Below are 21,197 nucleotides of genomic sequence, written 5' to 3'. Positions count from 1 at the left end.
TTTGAATGTCATGGTTTAGGCCTAATGTGTCTCTGCTTGAGCTATACTTTTGTTTTATCTTACCCTCTCTCATAAACTGTAGGTTTTGAAGAATTCATTCGTCTAAGAATTGTTTTCAAAGATGTGTTCCATTTTTTGTTAGTGGTTATGACAAATTGTTTTCTATGTACCAAACGCGTTTGTGTTTACATAGTATTATTGCAGTTCTATAATTATTGAATTGTTGAATGATAATTGTCACCATTTGCTATTTAATTGGTTATTATGGCATATATGTATCTACGCCTTTCTTTTTATTTATTCCAAATTCATGGCTTACGAAATATCTAAACAAAATGTTGCCAAACAAAACTCAAAAACTTGCAAGCAGTGACACTGTGGAGGTTGTATTTTTTATAGTTTGGTGTACCCTATCAAGTTTCTTTAAGCCATTTACCATCTACTGCTGCACACTGGAGTGCTGGTTGAGTGAACCCTTGTGATATAAGAGATCTTCCCGTATGTACCTGCAACCAGCTGAACTGAATAGTGTAATCTGATAGGCTGGTGGTTAATCTCCTTATTATGCTGGTCCAGTGAAGGTGGGCAGTCAGCCAGAATGCATTTTCAGTTCAAGCATCCAACCCAGGGATCTCTCCGATACGTAATTATATTTGATATGATGACCTTCAGTATTAAACAGGAGGTCGACTTTAGCATTCCCTGTCTATCTGGTTTATGCCTGAGTGACATGGCCGTGTCTCCTCCAGATTGTCAACTAGGCAACTTGGGGTCAAAGGAAGCTCTCTCTGTTGTTGAGTGGAATGTACCCTAAATATCTGTGTTGAAAAAGATTGATGACATGGCTGGGAATGACTGGGATACCAGTCATGGTGACTCTTTAGGAATGAGTAACACCCGTCCTACGTGAGGTCAATGTATATATGGGGCCAACACCCCCACACATAACAATAGTTAAAACAAGGACTGATAGATAAACCTAGATAAAGGCAAACAGGGGCTCCGTATTCCTACAATCATGATCCAGAGCAGAGACACAAGCAGAGGAACTGGAGGAAACCACAGACATCAGCATGTCACACTGTATACTACTGCTACTGTTGCCCCCATGATTTGCATATCTTGTACAACTGATTTTATTAAACTGATTGGAAAAATATTATCAGACAAGCAATCTGTGCACTGTAACTGAGTTTAGAATTCCACCTCTGAATGTATTGAGTACATTTTCTCCTGTCTGCAGACGCAGAGGGACTCTGCTCATCATTCTGAGCCAAGGCTGACTACAAAGGCAGGACTGAACAGTCTGCATATTACAACAACAACTGCATTCAGTTTGAAACTTGCAGAAATATAATACAGTGGAGGAGAACAGTATTTGATACAGTGGGGATTTTGCAGGTTTTCCCACTTACAAAGCATGTAGAAGTCTGTAATTTTTATCGTAGGGACTCTTCAACTGTGAGTGACCGGAATCTAAAACAAAAACCCAGAAAATCACATTGTATGGTTTTTAAGTAATTCATTTGCATTTTATTGGCATGACATAAGGGATTTGATACATCAGAAAAGCAGAACTTAATATTTGGGACAAGAAACCTTTGTTTGCAATTACAGAGATCATACGTTTCCTGTAGTTCTTTACCAGGTTTGCACACGACTGCAGCAGGGATTTTCCATACAGACCTTCTCCAGATTCTTCAGGTTTCGGGGCTGTCGCTGAGCAATACGGACTTTCAGCTCCCTCCAAAGAGTTTTCTATTGGGGTACAGGGTCTGGGAGACTGGCTAGGCCACTCCAGGACCTTGAGATGCTTCTTACTCCTTAGTTGTCCTGGCTGTTTTTTTCGGGTCGTGTCATGCTGGAAGATGGTCATTGGAAAACTTCAGATGGGACATGTGCTGGCTTGAGCAGGGGGATCTTACGTGCGCTGCAGGATTTTAATCCATGACGGCATAGTGTGTTACTAATGGTTTTCTTTGAAACTGTGGTCCCAGCTCTCTTCAGGTCATTGACCAGGTCCTGCTGTGTAGTTCTGGGCTGATCCCTCATCTTCCTCATGATCATTGATGCCCCACGAGGTGAGATCTTGCATGGAGCCCCAGATTGAGGGAGACTGATTGTCATCTTGAACTCCTATTGTCCTGTAGCCCATTCCAGCCTTGTGCAGGTCTCCAATTTTATCCCTGATGTCCTTACACAGCTCTCTGGTCTTGGCCATTGTGGAGAGGTTGGAGTCTGTTTGATAGGTAATGAGTGGAGAACAGGAGGGATTCTTAAAAAAAAAAACTAACAGGTCTGTGAGAGACGGAATTCTTACTGGTTGGTAGGTGATCAAATACTTATGTCATGCAATAAAATGAAATTAATTATTTAAAAATCATTCAATGTGATTATCTGGATTTTTGTGTACCTATGATAAAAATTACAGACCTCTACATGCTTTGTAAGTAGGAAAAACCTGCAAAATCGGCAGCATATCAAATACTTGTTCTCCCCACTCTATTTAGTACAGCACTACTGCTGTAATAATCATTATGGAATTTCTGCAGTATGCAAATGCGCTAGCCTACATGCTTGCTAAGATTGCAAGGTTGACTGTAATCACCATTAAGTGTTTCATTTTCCGGTCTAACGCACACAAGTGGCAACCTGTTAAAGACAGAGCTCAACTATTTTTAATTTTGAGGAATATGTTGAGAAAGCATTAGCATAACACTTTTTGTGAGTATCAAATGTGTATCTGTAGATTACTGACTATCGGTAACGTTTTAATTATCTCCTATCCCTGACCCTAACTTAAACATTTATCCAAACCTCAAGAAATCTAATGTTGTCCTTTGATTGTTAGGCTAAAATATGGTTCGAATGGGGTTCAGATGGGAGCCGGAAAACAGGAGATTTCTTGATGGATGGTTGACCACAGCCAAATGTCTTTATTTAATGACATAGGAAGGCAAGGTCGCTAACGATGTTTACCCACAAACAGTCATCAATGGAGATCTGTAATTTATGCACAGCATGGAAGTTGTTTTGTTAATTCCCCTATTAAAATATGTTTGGGTGGAAATGCGACTGGCAGCGACATTAATGCTTAGCTTAGGTAACAAAAATAACATTAAATAATGATAACTTACCTTGCTGCAAGTAAGGTGATCATAGCAGATGGATTTGCTCACACACAGCGTCTCAGGATCAGTTGGAGAACAGGTTCAGAGTTTGAGGAGGCACCACTGGCCTTCTAATTCACTGGTTTTTTGGAGGGAGACAGGGATGGTGGACCCCAGAAGAGATATTCCTCGGAACATAGCATCCTATGTCCTTACGGATGTGTAATAATGCACGGTTAGGCAGGATTCACAGACAAGTGGCGAGTGATGCACGACCTGAATGCCTACTCACCATTGCAAAAAAAAAGACACTTGTGATGTGCTCTGGAAAGTTCCATCACAAGTCAGGCGCCATAAAAGTCACTGGTGCGCTGTTGCAGAGAAAAAAAACAGTGCCAGTATTGCGCTCCAGACAGCTCCTGCACAAGTCAATGATATCACTAACGAAGTAAACATTCAGCATATCTCTCAGTAAGTTAGTCTAAATAATCAGTGTGATCTGCTTTGTAATATTGTGCATAGTGCATGTTGAGTTGAGGTCAGTTGCTTTCTCTGCTCTTCTGACAATCTGTTAACAGGGATGTTAACAGGGTTTGCTATGAACTGAACCTGTGTAACCTACAAGTAGTTAATGGCAGCAGGTAATACTGACAGACAACACTACTGCCTCTCTAAACATTTATTGAGCCACAGGACATTAGATGTTTGAAGCTCTTGATTGATATTGAAGGCAATGCTGTGCTCAGCGTACAGAAGAGGAGCACACTGAGACGAGAGAGTGATGAGAAAGGGAAAGATGGGTGGTGGAGGAGGAGAAGGTAGAGGAGGAGGAGGAAAAAGAGGAGGAAGAAGAGGAGGAGGAGGAGGTGGGGATGAGTGTTTGTATTTGAGCCGTTTATCAGTCTCAAACAGTGATGGATGGTCTGAGCAAAGTGCCATGCACTGGGTAGCTCCTGGAATGTGTGCGCTCTCTCTATTGACATGATGAGGGGATAACCACACACCATTGTTTACAGCAGTTCAACAATTCACACCATCTTAATCGATTTTTAAAGCAGACACAAATCTGAATACATTTTCCAGTTGGTTGGAACCCAGTTCATGATTCTAAATAGAGATTGGAATAGAGTACTGGGGACCTGCACCACTCCCTGTAACCCCTCCCTGTACCCTCCCTGCACCCCTCCCTGCACCCCTCCCTGCACCCCTCTCTGCACCCCTCCCTGCACCCCTCCCTGCACCCCTCTCTGCACCCCTCCCTGCACCCCTCTCTGCACCCCTCCCTGCACCCCTCCCTGTACCCCTCCTTGCACCCCTCCCTGCACCCCTCTCTGCACCCCTCTCTGCACCCCTCTCTGCACCCCTCTCTGGACCCCTTTTCTGCACCCCTCTCTGCACCCCTCCTGCACCCTCCCTGCACCCCTCCCTGCACCCCTTCCTGCACCCCTCCCTGCACCCCTCCCTGCACCCCTCTCCACAACCCTCTTTGCTCACCTCTCTTATTATATACACTATATATTATATTTGCAAAGCCTTTATTCCACATTTTTCCAGAGGGATTTTTGTGAGAATTAAAAAATATATATATATCAACTCAGGCTTGATCTGGTGATCAGTAACTATGGATTGTTAGAGTGACTATTGAATGACCATATAATAAACAGTTGACCAAAATGTTAATAATAGCATTAATGCTATGAAGCATTCACATATAGTGTCATGTTTTGCATTAGTACTCATGCAGGCACTTGCATTAGTAACCACTCTACCACCTGCAGTCAGAACTAAAGCAAGATAGATAGTACAGAGTTGTGCTGCTGGTAACAAACGTATCAGTGGTTTAGCGTATCAGGGTCAATATTTGCCCTGCAGAAAATGCAGTAAGAAGGATACAGATAAACAATTCCAAAGAAAGCGTTTAGAGCAGGAACGGTAAGCATTTGGACAGGTCTGCTCTGACCTACTTAGAGCCACTCCTCCGCTGTCTCCCTGATGCTGTGACCCCTCATAAACAAAACACACCTTGACATCTGAAAATGCCTCCTCAGACTTTTCTCAAGGACATTCTGCAGTGGTTGAGCACAGATTGGATTGTATAATTAAACTGATGCCTTACTGCACTATTCTCCTGGTGAAAATCCACAGAGGAAGAATTGTTTGAATTTGTTATTTATATTTTTTGCTATTTATTCGTTTTAAATAGCTGTAAAGTGTAGTTGTTAATAATGTCTTATTGTGCATTGTAATACTTTTAATGTCTTTATAGTTCTGTTTCCCTCCTGATTAAATGTGGATTCTAATAAAAGTCTAAATTCCAATATTAAATTGAAGGTGATATGGTCAAGGGGGTCTATTGGAAGTGCCTGTAATCATATGAGGGGCTCTAATATAGACTGTAAGTCATTCTACAGTGAAATGTCCCTGCACCAGATATACTTTATATGCTCACCCAGACATTCATAACTCCCCAGTATCAAACCCACCTGGAGTTTCAAAGATGTTAACATTCTCCTTATTGTGTTTCCAAACAAATGTCAGCATAAAATATTTACCCAGGCTGTATAGGAAGCCTTTCACCCACAGCCCCCCCGGGTTGTGAATAGCTCACCATCCCCCAAGGAGTGGGGATGTGTCTTCAGCAGGGACTTCCTTGTCCTGTCGTGGTCTATCGACTTCTTCAGATGTCTCGGGCTCCTTAAAAAGCTTATTGAGGTTGTCAGATGCGTGAGAGTGCATTCACACATGTTCCACTGTGGGAATTTCTGTTTGGAGTAGTAGTGAGGGGAAAATGCATAATGGCTTGGTTGCCTAATCTTGTAGCTTTCTTAAACTCTCTCGAATATGTTGGGAGTTGTTTCGGTGAGACAGGTCCTTATATTCAATTGGACAAATCAGGGAACAGAGTGAAACAAAGTGGGTGAATAATAATATACAATTAGAGTGGAATCAGTGGACAGAGCAAGGGTTAGGTGTTTCAGTGAGAGATCTAATTTGTTGCTGATGTGCATGCACTGGTGGGCATACATCTATTGTGGATGGATTTGGAGCAAAGGACTGTTCCCATGTTAAACTCACCCAGGGGAATCTTAATTAGGATTATACGCCCACTATATGCTTTCAGAATCACGTTCCGGAAGTCCCACGGTATTGTTCCTCGTACTAAGGGAATACAGTGGCTGTATATCAAATATCCAATGGTCCCAGATACTTATTTAGTGAAGGGGAAGTATAGGTTTACAACACAAGGTCTGACAAGATCAAAACATATTGTAGTAAAAAAATCAGGCCACTTCTATTGAACCATCAGGGTACATCCCAAGGGTAGATCAGCTTGCTGAAGTTTTTCAGGTGTATTTGAAGGACGTCCCCTTGGCTTTTCAAGTTTTTGTCAATCCCTCTGAATTCAAAGGGGTTATGAAACTTTCTTCATGACAACACACAAGAGCTTTTAATTTGCCTGGTTGAGACCCTGCCTGATGTGTTTTGACAAGAAGATTTGGCCACACTACCAAGAAAAAAGCCATGGCTGGCTGCAGTCTTGCCTGGCTGCAGGAGGGAAGTAGGTGTGAGAGCCTCACTCAGTTAGGCCAGCAAAGCAGACAGAAATATCACACTCTTTATCGGCGGCTTGGGACTAGAAGGTTCTGGGCAAAAAGTATGTTTCTGAGACTTTCAGCATTAAAGTTTTCACATCTGAGATCGCAGAATTGTTTGTTAGAAAATGCTTCTCTCAACTCATTAAGGTCCTTTACCGAGAGTATCAGAATCCTGAGACATTTTGTCAATCCTTTTTTTTATTTCCTTCATCAAATACATTTTTACCTACCAACTTTTTCACCTACCAGGTAAATTAATTGTAGTTGTTCCCTTCTGCCACAAAGAACAATGATGTGCTGTATGGCTGGGCAGAGACCGACAGGCCGACAGACAGACCGACAGACAAACCAACAGAAAGACAGACTGACAGACGGACGGACAGACAGGCCGACAGACAGACCAACAGAAAGACAGATTGACACACGGACGGACAGACAGACCGACAGACAGAGAAACAGACAGACAGACCGACAGACAGAGAAACAGACAGACAGACCGACAGACAGAGAAATTGATTATTTTCCATTCAATCAGCCAGCTAGATGCTCCTGGAGGCTCTACATCTGTTATGGACATTTAGCACTGAGGACAAAAAGAATGAAATGGAATACCATTTAAAATATTTCCACTTCTGAGAGCTGGTTGATTTAAGCAGTTTGATAGTCATCGGTGATGAAATATTCTTATCCACTTTCACAGCCATATATTACATTAATCTATCAATGAGCTTGCAGACAGCAGCTCATATCCTCACATAGGAGCCATTTCATCTAAGTCAGCAGTTGTGATTAAACTACAGACCATGTATCTAGAGTCCCTGTAGTAAGACAGCTTAATTCATTTTACACTCTCTAAACCTGAAGTTCAAAATGTCTCCCATCTCTGATCAGAAGTTTTTAATTAGGCAATTAAAGATCTTTGGAATAGCATATGGTCATAATTACTGCTGGATGGTTCGCTCATGAATGAATTAGCCATTAATTACTCTGAGCCCGGAAGTGCAGTTTTAAACGAGCAGAGTGCCGTTGTCTTTCCGGACCCCTGGGGTCACCTCCTCACACAGATGGACAGCAGTTCCCATCCGGCCGCAGCGGAATGTGATTGGTGTCCACGGGACGATGTGACCCCTACTCTGTTGAAGTTCATGAATTGCTTTGTCAGTTAGTCACTAAAGCATCGATGTTGGCGCTCATATCTTCCTCAGTGGTGGTATCTTTGTGAATGACTGGTTGTGAAATAACTGGAGAGGTTAATGTAGGACAGTGTCAACAGCGTTTCCCCCCTTGCCTTCTAGTCAGCTGGCCCAGGCATCAGGCCCAGGGTCTATATATGTGTCTCCAAGTAAAGCCCCTCCTGACAGATGACACATCCTCCCCCGTCACACATCTGCTTCTTCAGACATCTGACGCTGCTTCACCACAACCGAGTACTGGAGGGGAGGCTCCAACACACCCTAGAACTCAGTACACATCTGGGAGCGTGTGACCAATGGCCAGATGGTATGTGTGTGAGACGCAGGTGGCCAGTGCTTGTGTTTACAGGTGTGTCTCGGTTTATAGATCACAGCCGTGCTATTTATCAGTCAAAGCTTTTCCAGTCAACAGTTTCCAAAGTGGAATTCTGGAAGCCTTGAACCTTCCAGCTCAGCTCGAGTAGCAAACCTGATAGTCATACCACCTGTTTCAGCATGGCTATTTATATGAGTCACACAAGTTTATATCTAGAGCTTCCTGGACTTTGCAATTCAAGGATACACTAGAATTTACAACATAAACTGTATAACAGGAAATGACTCTTTAGGGAATTTCCCTGATATGATTAAATACAAATTCCACTTTCTCTTTTGCTCAAGTCCCTCTATATGCTGTATTTGATAATGCCCTTATGTGCGGATACAGCTGAAGTGTTGATCATCTTAATATCTGTAATTGTTTCATTAGATCAGGCTGACACTACATGTTTTTGCCAGATCTATGGGCGATCTTACGGTGAACTCCTTTAATTCATAGGAAAGTCCATTCCAAAACATATGAAAATGTAGCAAACTCACAGTAAAACTAATTCCACAGTCCAGGAAGTTTACATACACTATTTGCAGGTGAAGGCTACTGTGGCACTTACAGCTTCCCAATGCATTTAAAACATGTTGAATATGGTGCTTCATGGGAAAAGCTGGGGAGTAACGGGAGTACTAAAATATTGTAATCGAATTACAAAAACATATAATTACTTTTGGATTACTTCAACGGAAAATAGGTGAGCGAAATAATTATGACAGGCTGCACGCTTGTTCTTTTTATTTAATGTATTAAAAACATAGTTGTTGAGGGTGTGATCACCATGCGCGAAAATGTGGACGCACATAAGCAGTTTAGTGACTGATGAAGCGATAGTTTAATTGGTAAAAACAATATGTATCTATATTAGCCGACTCATTTAAAGGTGATTTTGCTGTACTCGACGCATCTTTCTCAGAACAATGATAGGTGATAGGCCTTCCTCGTGTAATATATTCAAGTGTTATATAAGTTTCAAATTTGTCAAATGCACCGAACAACACAGCCGAGAAGAATTGCACTGAAAAACTCGACAGGAAATGTTTTTGAAGTTAGGCAACTATTTGTTAAATAGCTGTAACATGGGCTGCCTTCAAGATAAAACATTATATGGAATTAATCACGATATTTAAGGAGAAAATTTGTGTTGGGAAGCACTCTGACGAAGGATGACGATATGCATTTGACGCAACCACCTCAACTCCGTCCATACAGGTAGGCCACATGATTCTGCTTGCTTTGCATCTCAGAATATTGCGTCCATTGGTTATCATTGGCTGCTGACGAGACTGACTTTAAACTAAGAGTGCAGGTGTATAATTACAGTTTATTTCTATAATTTGCGATTTGAAAATCAATTACTGGTGGCCCTAATAATCATGTTACGTTCGCGCGGGTAAAGGTATTTGTGTGCGGGTGTTCACGTGCCTTTCTGCACCGTTTTCACAATGTTGGTGGTTGTGGAGCAAAACATCAGACTACTGTATTATTGTACGCGTGAAAAGCTACGTATATCTTAATTTTATATGCAACAATATCAATAACCGTTTTGAGAAATTGCCATTTATTTTTCAACAGTGTTTTGAAGCAATAAACATGAATAAAACAAATAACAGAAAAGGTTAACACATCCTTCGATTTTGGGTCATGTTCAGATAAACAGCCAGATTCTGGAAGATCGGGGGTTATTGGATTAATTGGAACGACTGAATATCTGACAGACCTTTAGCGTGTAATGTAGAGATGTAGCCCAATCATATTGAAGTATAAAGCAATGGTTTAGAAACCCTTCCCAAAGGCGCTGTACAAAACCCATGAGTTAAAATGCAAATTGTTGGGCAATAACCTACCCAACCCTGTTCATGGGGAACAGAGGTAACCATACACCATGTCATACACTTATCAACTGACAGCTGTAAACAAACCTCTATTCATGAACACCAAATGGTGTAGGGATCTATCACTTCCAAATAATATCATTAACTTGGCCTTGATCTGGTCCAATATTTTACCTTCCTCAAAAAATCGTGATCACCAAATAATCAATTTCAATTTCGTACACCAGCTATATTATATACACCAGCTTTTTTAAACAGTATCTAGTCTTTTTTGTTCTTGTTATTAATGTTGTCTTGTGTTTGTGTTACCAAATACAATTTAAAAAAGAAACTTGTCGAGTTTGAAAGATTATTAAATACGATAAAAAAAAGGCCAATATTGTCAAGTGTGAACAATTATGGGGTGTGACACCTTCAGCCAGTCAGCTACAAAAACGATTGACCTACTTCTCTAAGTTGAACACACACGGTCTAGCTGGTTGGCTGGACTATTGTATATTAAAAGTTTAATTCAAATTATTAGACTTGGACAGAGTTTTCAAGGTCTGACCATCCAAAATATAGAGGTCATGGTTTCAACAATGTTTTGAGCAGTAGAGCGTTTGTTTGAAAAACATTGGATTTAACAAACCTATATCGTCAGTACTAACAGGTTATAACAGTTGGACCAAACTGTATTTTGGTCCGTGTGTTATACATCACCCCCCATTAATCCCTGAAAAGTGTGCTTGGTTAGCCAAATTTCTCCTTCACAGATGAAATACATACTGTATACCAAAAGTGTTTGCTTACTCAGTTACACTACACAGAATAGGATATAAAAATAGGAATTCCAAACCACAAACTGTATAACGTTTTATAACGATAGATTGCCGAGTTAACTAGCTGTTATCCTGTTTAGCTACTAAGGCTAGAGTTGTAAACGTGTTGTTTACTATGCCCCTTTTAGACGTTAAAGGGCTGCAATTACAAATATCTTCTTTAATCCGAAAACACCATATTAGGCTTACCTTGTTACAAATTGGGCCATCTTCATTGGACCATCATTTCTTTATATTTCAAACTTCCAAGTTTCATCTGCATGCCAAATGATGATGATTTCTAGGCAGTTTATAAGATCATGCATTTATTTAAAGGAGACCATAAAACCCTCTCGTGTAATTAGGAGATGTTTTGTCGTTATTGGTTGTGACTGGTGTTCAACTTTGGTTTCTAGGAGCAAGGCACACACAGAGCCAGCAATGTTACAAATGGGCCATGGCTACTCACATACAGATTCTGATCACATTGTTCCTCAATTAAATTAATAGTCTACTGTTTTAGAGCAGGTGCTAAACCTGTAATTAATTTTCTAAACATAGCACACACTAGTGGTGAACAATCGAGTCCTGACTCCATAATAAAGAAAAACAGGATCATTCAGCGTCATCCTAAAATGTCACAAGGACCCTGATTTAACAGTATAGCACATTTTAAACTGTGCTGTTATACTACATTTGCTATGCAGAATAGCTTACTAATAAACTATGTAGAACATCTGCAAAAACCTTGATTCAACTTAAATATAAATGTTATTATACATACACCATTGTACATCTCTGGCTGGTCTTCATAATTTACAAGCAATTTACATACAGGGCTGCAGCCAGTTCCTTGGCAACCAGTTCTTTCTTTATTACACATGTCCAGCAAACAAACAGATCATGGCTTGGTAATCTAATTGTAATAATGCAGAGGTGTGTATTATGGTTACAAGTTAAAAGGGGTAATCCTCCCCAAACCACACATTGCTATTATTTCCATTGTTAAATAATGCCAATATCTGAAAATACATTTAAAATGTATCTACATTCTGTCTGTATATTAGGATAGCAACCGACAACACACATGCTGCAAAGCTCTCTCTAGACAGGCTGGCTGGTTAGGTGCATGTTTAACTCAGCGGGATGGTAGCATGGAAACGTATATACACCATGATATCAAAGTTATTAGCATGTGAAGATGTTTAATTATTGTAAAATCTCTTAAACAACCTACAAGTAATTAGAAAAAAAAAATTCTAACTCAAATATTTGTTTACCTGCTGTGGCAATGCTAGTCTGAAAGCATTGCCGGATTGACAGATTTGAGTGGAATTTCTAGCCCGAATGACCATTGAAAATCTGTCGGAAAGGTCTGAATATTTGGCCAATTTTGTGGGTTTATGGCAAACATGGCAACCCCTTTAATAACAGTATAATTTGGCTTGACAAAATCATTAAATGTGAGAGGTTCTCAGATTAGATAGAGTCACTAGATCCTGAAAATATCATGTAGTGTGTCTATGCTGGACAGTTTTGGTCTGCTCGGAATAGATTCCTTTCATTCAACCACTATTGGTTGCAGCATCTCAACATTTTATGTCAACAACACGTTTCAGAGAAGTTGGGACAGAGGCATCAAACAACTGGAAAAATTGTGTAATGCTAAAAAGCTAAACCTTGTGGAATATCACACAACTAATTAGGTCAATTGGCAACAAGTCAGTAACATGATAGGTGAGTCTGTCCGTAGTAAAGATGGGGAGATGGGAAGGAGTTCACCACTCTGTGAAAGACAGCACAGGGAAATAGTGCAACAATTTAAGAATAAGCTTTCTCAATGTAAAATTACAAATAGAGGTCATCAATGGTATATAATAGCATTAAAAGATTCAGAGAATCCGAAGAAATCTCTGTACTTTCGGGACAAGGGCGAACACCAGTAATGGATGGCCATGATTTTCGGGCGGGGCTGCATTAAAAACAGACACGTTTCTTTTGTGGGCTCAGGAACACTTGGGAACACCATTGTCTGTGAACAAAGTACGTCGCTGCATCCACAAATGCAAAAAAAATGCAGTGCCATGCAAAGAAGAAATTATATATTAACATGATCCAGAACCACCACCGCCTTCTCTGGGCCCAAGCTCATTTAAGATGTACTGAGGCAAAGTGTAAAACTGTCCTGTGGTCTGACAAATCAAAATTTTTGGGAATCATGGACGTCGCATCCTCCGGACTAAAATGGAGAGGGACCATCCGGCTTCAGAGCACAGTGCATAAGCCAGCATCCATAATGGTATGGGGGTGCATTAGTGCACATTGCATGGGTGACTTGCACATCTGTGAAGGCACCATTAATGCTGAACAATATATACAGGTTTTGGAGCAACTTATGCAACCATCCAAAAATCTTCTTTTTCACAGAAGGCCTTGCTTATTTCAGCAAACCACATTCTGCATGTATTACAACAGCATGGCTCCATCATAAAAGAGTCTGGGTACTAAACTGCCCTGCCTGCAGTCCAGAGCTGTCACTCATTGAAAACATTTGGCGCATTATGAAATGAAAAATACGACAAAGGAAACCCCGAACTGTTGAGCAGCTGAAATCCTATATCAAACAAGAATGGGAATACATTTCCCTTTCAAAACTACAGCAATTGGTCTCCTCAGTTCACATGCGTACAGAGTATTGTTAAAAGAAGAGATGATGCAACACAGTGGTAAATATGCCCCTGTACCATCTTTTTGAAACGTGTTGCTGGCATCAAATTTAAACCAAGCATGTATTTTTCCAAAAACAACAACATTTCTCAGTTTCAACATTTGATATGTTGTCTTTCTACTATTTTCAAATAAATATAGGGATAGATGATTTTCATATCATTGCATTCTGTAATTATTTGCATTTTATACGGGTTATAATAGTGAAATGGAAAACACTATAAACATTTCCAGTAAAAAACTCCATGGCGTATGCCTCTGATAGTGACACGTCATTGTATGATGCAGCAGAGCGTCTCTATTACCACCCAACACTATTGGATTGCTGCTAGGTCCCTTTTGTCACAGGCTGCATCAGTTCTTGCATGTTCTGGTTTCTCCCAGTGGACTGAGTGAGAAAGCATTGCTCATTTAATAGACCATCTCCCCTCCAAAAATCTGATGACCAGTCTCAGTCTAATAAAGATAATCTTTATGACTTCTGCCTAATAGCAGGGAAGGTCTGTTGAAACAATTTGTTAGCCAATAAGGAAGTTAAAAAACTAAAACTTGTAGACAGAAGCCCGCAGCTGAGCTGTCTCAATACTGAACTGACTCATGGCAAAATATGGCAGTAACTACTGGCGAATTATGAGTTGTTAATTGTGATGAAAGGAATGTTTCAACATTAGCCAGCTAGCTTACTGAAAGAACAATGCATTTAGTGTTGTAAGTTACTAACTAGTTAGCATGTCTTGTTTATAATGCTTGGCTCAGGCTAGGCTGGATGTAATGGGAAGGTGTTCATTTCTGCGTCATTTCTGCTTATCTCATTATGCTCAGATCGGAAGTATTTGCTGGCACATTATCACAGGAGAAGAGTCCATTCCCCAGCCAACAACTACAATTGGGCTTGCAGGCCTCCCATAAGAAGTTGACAGAGCGTGACGAAACAAGGCAATCTTTACCCCATCTACAATTCCAATCCACTTTCCATTCAAAATCCTGAAAGCAATGATGGAGCTGTACACTGAGGCAGTCACATTGTGCCAATCAGGGCCCTGTCTCACAGCATTTTGCTTGGTTTAAATCAGATGACAAGTACTTAACTCAGCAAGTTCACTCCAATGAAATGCCATGGTCACTCTGAGGCCAACCTGTATGGAAGGGATGTTGTGCCAGGCCATATGCTCTGTGTGAATGGTCATGTATTTGGATAGAAAAAAGTTTAGGCCTCAACAATGAATGATGGTATCATTTACATAGACAGGATAATTCATGTTTTTGTTCCTTTGGAAATTGAAGTGTTTGAGTGTTTTGTGTCTGCTCTTTTCATTTTCTCAGAGATATATTATTTTCCCTCTGTATACATGGGAAACTTACACACAGCACTTTTCCACAACCTTGACCTACAATATCAGAAAGGTTTGCTTCAAACTGATTGTATTTTAAAGAAAAGGGACTAAAACCAGATTGTGTAGAGCAGCATTTATATGAATGACATCCTTTTTTCAGATGTGTCATATTTTTCTTTGTGATAACTAAGTGTTTTGTGTGAAACAGATGATAGTGAGATACTGGGATAAATCAGTACCTTTAAATAAACCTTACTGGATAGAGTAGTACTTACTCCCATTGAGTTCAATTGTTAGCGTGCCTAAGCTTAACACAGTACATAATGTGCAGGACTCTGCCTCTGCTCGTCACACAACAGAAGGATTAATGCAGTGGCTTCTCATTGGTCAGGTGGGACTTGACTCCAATTTGCTCTTAACAAAGAAGGCTAATGATGCTTGTGGCTGCCTCTCCTGCTGGCCGAGGCCCAGTTAACGGCACGCAACCGCCCACACAAAGGACAGGGCCGCTTGGCTGTAGCCGTATTCTCAGTGTGTCCAAGCAGACGGTCCCGACTCTCTGGTGCCTCTCTGTTTGTGCTCTGTCTTCCAGAGTTCAATGATCTCTCTTCTGATAGCCTTTAGAATTCTGCATGAGATTAGAAACAAATACAGCCAGGTTGGAGATTTGCAAATGGTTAACTTGGCCTTATTTGAATATTTTACAGTAGAGTGATTCAGTTGGATATCAGTTTGAAACAGGGGACTGGAAACCTTCCATAGTGTTGGGTAAAACAGGTTTCCTGTCTCATCCAGATGCTGTATTATTCATTGTAGTGAGTATGAGGCTGTCTGCTGATCCGTGTAGGGATTCATGGGGGGTGAGTGGGGGTCATTCCTTAGCTGGGGGGCTTTCTTACGTTGATACATATTTATAAAAGTTTTTTCAGCACCAGTTACATTATAAACAGCGCTGCTCAACAATTGTAGTAAAAACAGTTTGGCCTGAACACAATAAACGCAATGGCGAATAAAAAAGCAATCTGATGACATGATTTGCTCCTCTTTCTTCTGTGAGGGCTATTCTGAAAATATTGTTCTTTGCGATTCAAGTAATATCTTTCTTAATGGGTTCCAAACTAACACCCTGGGAAGGACTCTCCAGTGTGTGATCATGTTAATCTAGTGAAAGGATCCTATTTTTGCATCACTCTCCTGATTCAACTTTGTCTCAGGGTTCAGCCTCCTCGGGCTTCAGACATTGTCCACGGAAGTATTGCATATATTCATAGGAAACAAACACTAAATATAGCTATACCATGTACAGTGAGGGAAATAATGATTGGATCCCCTGCTGATTTTGTACGTTTGCCCACTGACAAAGAAATGATCAGTCTATAATTTTAATGGTAGGTTTATTTGAACAGTGAGAGACAGAAAAACGCATGTCAAAAATGTTATAGATTGATTTGCATTTTAATGAGGAAAATAAGTATTCGACCCCTCTGCAAAACATGACTTAGTACTTAGTGGCAAAATCCTTGTTGGCAATCACAGAGGTCAGACATTTCTTTTAGATGGCCACCAGGTTTGCACACATCTAAGGAGGGATTTTGTCCCACTCCTCTTTGGAGATCTTCTCCAAGTCATTAAGGTTTCAAGGCTGACGTTTGGCAACTCAAACCTTCAGCTCCCTCCACAGAGTTTCTATGGGATTAAGGTCTGGAGACTGGCTAGGTCACTCCAGGACCTTAATGTGCTTTTTCTTGAGCCACACCATTGTTGCCTTGGCCATGTGTTTTGGATCATTGTCATGCTGGAATACCCATCCACAACCCATTTTCAATGCCATGGCTGAGGAAAGATTTGACGGTACATGGCCCCGTCCATTGTCCCTTTGATGCGGTGAAGTTGCCCTTTCCCCTTAGCAGAAAAACACCCCCAAAGCATAATGATTCCACCTCCATGTTTGACTGTGGGTATGGTGTTCTTGGGGTCATAGGCAGCATTCCTCCTCCTCAAAACACGGCGAGTTGAGTTGATGCCAAAGAGCTCGATTTTGGTCTCATCTGACCACATCCTTTTCCCCCAGTAGCTCTGGGCTGATTCCTCACCATTCTCATGATCATTGCAACTCCACAAGATGAGATCTTACATGGAGCCCCAGACCGAGGGAGATTGACAGTTCTATTGTGTTTCTTCCATTTGCAAATATTCGCTCCAACTGTCACCTTCTCACCAAGCTGCTTGGTGATGGTCTTGTAGCCCATTCCAGCCTTGTGTAGGTCTACAATCTTGTCCCTGATATCCTTGGGTACCTCTTTGGTTTTGGCCATGGTGGAGAGTTTGGAATCTGATTGATTGATTGCTTCTGTGGACAGATGTCTTTTATGCAGGGAACAAGCTGAGATTAGGAACACTCCCTTTAAGAGTGTGCTCCTAATCTCAGCTCATTACCTGTATAAAAGACACCTGGGAGCCTGGGATCAAGTACTTATTTCACTCATGCAAATCAATTTATAATATTTTTGACATGCATTTTTCTAGATTTTTTTGTTGTTTTTCTGTCTCTCGCTGTTCAAACAAACCTACCAATAGAATAACAGACTGTTCATTTCTTTGAAAGTGGGCAAACGTACAAAATCAGCAAGGGATCAAATAGTTTTTTCCCTCACTGCGGTTACCATAATTATTGGATTTGTCTGGTGTTTGTACAATGAATGCTGGCGAAAGTGTGAACCGTAGGCTACATTTGTTCTGATGGTTCATCCGGAGTCGTCCTGTCGCCACTTTTGAGAAAATAAACGTTCTTTGCTTTGATAGGGTTTGAGTTTTCTTTGTCTGATGTTAATTTTACTGCTGCTGGCCTTTTTAATCCCAGCAATATGGCATTACTTTTCTGCTATCAAGCTAGCTAGAATGAAAGCAAAATTTATATATCCGCCCTGTATAAGTAGCTATAATCGCTCACCGCAATACCAATTTTCTTGCAATGCACCAATAGATTTTGAGCCAGTACACTTGCGAACAAACCAAGCGATGCGTTCATTATATATGTGGTTGAATGTCCAATCAGAGAGAGACATGGAGAATCTGGACAGATTAATTGGAGTTGATTTGTGTTTTTTAAGGATAAACACGTGTTGGGAGGTATTTTCTGAATCGTCTTTTTGGCTAATGTCTATCCGCCACAGTGGCGGGGTAGTTTAGCTCCAAAATCTACGCGCCAAAGCAAAACATTACCCGCATTCGGCAGTTAGCGGGTGTTCATTTCCTACCCTGGTTGGACACAGCTAAAACACTGCCTCCACTACTTGGATCAATGATAGGCTATTCAATATTTAATGTACTTGCCAAGAGCAATAGTGGATAACTTGTGTCACCATTTAGACAATACGACATGTTAACACAAGGACAAAACCAAAAAGCAGCTTCATAAGAGCATTATAAACATGACTTGAACCAGTGAAATTGACAGAGTGGCAAAGGGCAAGGCTTTTCTAGTATCATACTGTAACCTGATCCAGACATCCCCATTAGGTCCAGTGGCTTACACAGTACACTGAAGCAGTCTCTATTACACTTCAGGGGGCAGCCTGTTAAATAATTCCAAGACTCAGGGAGATTTAGTTACACTTGAGGTCTATAATTATATGTACACAGACATATATATATATATATATATATATATATATATATATACACTGTACACTATTATATACATATATATACACACACACACATATACATATATATATATATATATATATATATATATATATATTTATTTATTTATTCATAGTATGTATACAGTGAGGGAAAAATTTATTTTATCCCCTGCTGATTTTGTACATATGCCCACTGACAAAGAAATTATATAAATTTATTTGGCCATGGCCAACCAGCTTGGTGGGGAAGGTGACAACAGTTGGTGCGATTATTCGCAAATGGAAGAAACACAATAGAACTGTCAATCTCCCTCGGTCTGGGGCTCCATGCAAGATCTCACCTTGTGGAGTTGCAATGATCATGAGAACGGTGAGGAATCAGCCCAGAACTACACGGGAGGATCTTGTCAATGATCTCAAAGCAGCTGGGACCAGAAGAAAAGAAAACTATTCCAGCATGACAATAACCCAAAACACACTGCCAAGGCAAAAAAGGAGTGGCTCAAGAAAAAGCACATTAAGGTCCTGGAGTGGCCTAGCCAATCTCCAGACCTAAATCCCATTTTTTGTTTTGTTTTTCTGTCTCTCACTGTTCAAATAAACCTACATTATACCTAAATTATGGACTGATAATTTCAGTCTATAATTTCAGTGGGCAGACATGAAAAATCAGCAGGGGATCAAATAATTTTTTCCCTCATTGTAACTAGTTTTATATATTAAATGTTTGTCCGATGCTGTCAAAGAACAACAAAAATATCATGTTTGTTGTTCTTTGAAACACATGTTCAATATACCTTGTTTGAAGATTTTCAAAAACATCCGTGTTTTTTTCTATCATTGGTCAATTATTGTAAGTTGAAAATGTCTCTGGTAGAAATGTTGAGTGGCTGGTAAAATGTGGGCGTCCACCAACCACAGTGGCTAAAAAAGGAACCACAATGTACATTTCCTACCCTGTGTCCAACCATGTTTAATCACAAAGGCTTCTCCTGTGGGGATTGGTCTTTACATTTTTATCAATACACACCAATACCCACCACACAAGTCTACAGACCTGTTCCAAATCCATCTAATCCAGGTTCTAAGAGGACATCATAAAAACTGCAAGTATTTTATGTACAAAGAAAACCCAAACATCCTATGATCAGTTTAGATAAACACAAGTCCAAACTGTTCTTTTCTGACTACTGCTATTGGGCTTGAATCTCTGATGCAAATTGAACAATAATGAACAATGCTGTTTAAACATCGAGGATTGAGATGCCGGGGTGATACAGTAAACAGTTATGGTAACTGGAATTCATTGAGGATGAATATAAAATGCATGTACAGACATGGCATAAATGTCCCCCTGGAGAGAGCCAAGTAAGCCATTGATGAAAAGAGTATCTCATAAAGGGACTGACGGGTTCATCCTAGCACTGGGATGCGAGGATTGAGATACCGGAGTGTTGAAGTTCATGTACAGTCCCCTGGAGACAGCTGAGTTAGAGAATTGTAACAATCAGACTGTTTTATTTCTATTGCATTTTTTTTCATTGTAAAGTACATTGATTATGTATGAATTGTGCTATATTAATGAACTGGCTTGCTTACTTGCTTGCAATAATACATGACCCCTTTTCCCAAAAGGTTGGGATGCTGCATAAAATGTAAATAAAAACAGATGTGCAAATCATTGAAACCTTATATTCAATAGAAAATAGTACAAAGCAAAAATATGAAATATTGAAACTATGACATTGTATGGTTTCTTGAAAATAAACAGCCACTTTGAATTTGATGACATCAACACGTCCCAAAAAAGTTGTGACAGAGGCCAAAAAAATATGGAAATGTTGTGTAACTAATTAGGGCCTGGTTTCCCAAAGCACTAAGATGATTGTAAGATGCACGTAAACAGGCATTTTACTGGTTTTGTGAAATAGCGCCTCCCTGAGAGGAGTGATTGCAAACAATATTAAGGCAATAGAAAAAATATCAAAATGGTTTTAATTTAGACCAATTTATTCAGTCTAGACAAATTCTATAATACGTGCGTGAGTGGACACAGAATTTAATTGAATGCAGTTGTCAACAGAGAATGAAGAAAAACGTCCCTAAAACGAGTAAATAATTAAGAAAAAGTGTTCAAAATGATCTTTCACGTGTTTAAACACCCGCATGGGCTACTATATTTTATAGATAGGTGCTGGTGCCTCTACCCCGTAAAGAATAACATTGATTTCTTCAGCTCTGAATGCTTGATTTCTCTTTCCAACTGTGCTTTATATTCCCATTTAACCTATAATTTGTTGATTGCTATGTGATTTAAGTATTTCTAGTATTATAGTAATTAAGTATTCTATATAGCTACCAGAGGAACTGATAATTTGATGTCATGGTCGATTTCCGGAGATATGATTTTGATTGGCTGAAGTCCATCCCATTAGTTGGATATAATGTTTTGTCCACACTACATTTCACAACTTTTTCGAGTTTTACATTTTCCTATTGCCTAAGTAGTAGTAGAATACATTGCCAGCGATATAATACGCATCTGATAAGTAATCAAGCTCTATCTACATGCAATAGTCTACATACCA

General features: G+C 40.1%; 1 protein-coding gene across 4 annotated transcripts in view; it reads left to right on the top strand.

Moving 5' to 3' along the window:
• The window catches only part of sema4ba (sema domain, immunoglobulin domain (Ig), transmembrane domain (TM) and short cytoplasmic domain, (semaphorin) 4Ba), a 72,266-nt gene that overhangs the window by 17,558 nt on the left and 33,511 nt on the right, over positions 1 to 21,197 (top strand). The gene's annotated exons all lie outside the window — the stretch shown is intronic.

This window comes from Esox lucius, chromosome 19 (genome assembly GCF_011004845.1).
Source record: "Esox lucius isolate fEsoLuc1 chromosome 19, fEsoLuc1.pri, whole genome shotgun sequence".
Classification (NCBI taxonomy): domain Eukaryota; kingdom Metazoa; phylum Chordata; class Actinopteri; order Esociformes; family Esocidae; genus Esox; species Esox lucius.
This window is presented reverse-complemented; position numbering and strand designations above follow the sequence as displayed.